The following is a 2796-nucleotide window of genomic DNA, read 5'->3' on the forward strand; positions in this document are numbered from 1 at the left end:
TTTCTTTTTCCTTAATTGCATTCCCCATTTGTTCAATATTGCTTTTGTTACAGAGCATCTGTTTTGGGTAACATCTGTTTCTCTCTAAAGGCCTACAGTTTCATAATAATTCACAGTTTTAGATTTGTCTCCCTGCTTATATGTCTAGTTTATGGTGGCTTGGATAAAAGTATAGTAAACACGAGGCCCAGGACTCATTCTTTGACTTTGAAGAGGTCACTTTAAGCTCTCTTGAGTTGTTTTCTCATATGTAAATTGGAGATGATATTATAAAACCAACCCTACCTACCTCCCAACTTCCCTGATTGAGTCAAGTGAGATAATTCTTGTAGAAGCACTTTGTGGGCTATAAGACAAAGTTGTAGTGTTACTAGAAGTTGGATCTAACTAATGACAGGGAGTTAAAGATAGGTTCCTCATGATCGGCCAGAAAGAGTAGAGCCACATTCTGTGTTCAGCAAATGTTTGCTGAACACTTGATCTGTGTCCCAAACTGATTGGTCTTGGGGATGCAGATTTGACTCAAACACGGTTGATCAGAGGCTCCTTTTCTTTCCCCCCAAAGGTGGGAGCTTGAGAACTTCTGGCATCACCCTGTAGCTACTTATCTGCTGCTGACTTTTGAGCAGACAGTAGGTGCCTCTGTTAGGTCTGGCTGCTGTCCTGAACAGGTCATCGGCTTCCTCCCACAGGGGTCGAGCTAGGGTTGGAGATCTGCCCTGAGTGTTTGCAGCTATAATTGAAGGCCTGTGACCTTGTAAAATGAGTAGAACCATCTTAGCAAAGGAGGGTCTCAGCTCTTAATGTGGATGTTTTGCCAAACTGGGGGGCTACTGAGAGAGGCCCTGTGTGGAAGGAAGGAAAATGGAGTTAGTTAATAGAAATTTTTACAGGCGCTCCCTTATCTTTGCAAAGTGCAGTTCAGAGCAGGAGGAGGAGGGGGATGGGGGGAAAATCACTGCTGGACTGGACAGCCTTTGCTGTGTACTGCCCCAGGGCATCGTAGGGCTGGGTAGATGATGTGCGTCTGTCTGGGTGTGTTTCTAAATGGGGAAACAAACTCAAATACCTACAGGGTCAATAGGTAAAACAAATGAGTGAAGTGAATAGATGTAGGAAAACAGTCTTTCATTTAATGTGTAATTGCATTTCACAAAAGTATCACTTATTTTTTCCCACTTAAAAACAAATTATTACATTTTTTCGTGTTCTTCTCTATTCCTGTGCAGGTTTCTTGTGGTTATTAAAGTTGATTCTTTCCACATAGACATCCTTTGTCTGCACAGGAAAAGCTGTATTCATTTTTTTTAAAAAATAATTAATTAAGTAATTTTTTGGCTGTGTTGGGTCTTCGTTGCTGCATGTGAGCTTTCTTTTTAGTTGCAGTGAGCGGGGGCTACTCTTCGTTGTGGTGCACAGGCCTCTCATTAAGGTGGCTTCTCTTGTTGCGGAGCACGGGCTCTAGCCACATGGGCTTCAGTAATTGTGGCACGCAGGCTCAGCAGTTGTGGCTCGCGGGCTCTAGAGTGCAGGCTCAGTGGTTGTGGCTCACGGGCTTAGTTGCTCCGCGGCATGTGGGATCTTCCCGGACCAGGGATCGAACCCGTGTCCCCTGCATTGGCAGGTGGATTCTTAACCACTGTGCCACCAGGGAAGCCCTAAAGCTGTATTCATTTCCAGAAAGAAATATGCCTTCTCCCATTTTATTTTCCCTTGAAACATCTGGCTTCCTTGATGTTTCTTTCATTGCCCACCCCCCAACTTAAAAAAATAAAAGAAAAAGAAGGGTATAAGTAAGAAGTAATTTTCCTGTTCACCATAAGACATAAAAACAATGCAAGAGGTGAGCCAAATCCCTGGACGTGCTGTTGGGGAGGTCACAGGGTACGCGAGCTGAAGAGCACACACCCAGGCCAAAGGAACAGCTAAGCAACTCGGAATGTGGGTCTATCTTGTCATATCTTTTATCTTTCAAGAGAAGCTGGGAATCTGGAATTTTGTGTGACAAAATTGGCGTCACACAAAACTGGCAACTAATTTAAAAATGCTGAAAACATTTTTCTAGCCAAACCAAATACATCTGTGGTCTACCTATAAGCCACCCATGGGCTGCCATTTTTAAAAGTTTTTCTCTAAGAGAATAGTTTGTGAGGAAGAAAATGGTATTTGAAAAAGTGTAGATAAAAGGAGGCGTATATACAAAAGTGACGGAGTACAGAGAACAAGAGAGAACTCAGCAAACATTTATGGTGAAAAACATTAGGCGATTAGACATCTTTTATTGGAGATCATTTAAGATCAAATAACCTATGCATTTATTACCTGCCATATTGATGTCAGTGAGAATTCTGCCCCATAGTTCCTTATTCCATGTGTTGTTTATACAGTTGGGTTAAAGGATAATGACAATTTAATTAAAAAACACTCTTAAAGTTTGTCTGAAGTATAAACATAATGTGTTCCTATTTTAAAAAAAGAAAAAGCACAGAATTTTAAATTGTTTAACTCCCCTCTTCCTACCCCACTCCCCAAATCCTCAGTGCCCACCGTGAACAGTTTAGTGTATACTTCCATATAATTTTTTAATGAAATTTTCAAAAATAACTTCTTATATCATCATTTGGTATGTTCGCCAAGATTATATCATTTTCTGTCTATATCTGTTGATTGATCAATCAATGTATATTTTCCCCCAAGTTCAGAGTGTTATATTAAAGTCATGTTTGCATTAAGGCTGTTGACATAGTAATTAAAAACTTTAAAAACAGTGACATAGGTATACAAATTACAGAGTCT

The sequence above is a fragment of the Aethalodelphis obliquidens genome, unplaced genomic scaffold (genome assembly GCF_003676395.1).
Source record: "Aethalodelphis obliquidens isolate GAN/ISIS:26980383/991018 unplaced genomic scaffold, ASM367639v1 scaffold2, whole genome shotgun sequence".
In the NCBI taxonomy this organism is placed as follows: domain Eukaryota; kingdom Metazoa; phylum Chordata; class Mammalia; order Artiodactyla; family Delphinidae; genus Aethalodelphis; species Aethalodelphis obliquidens.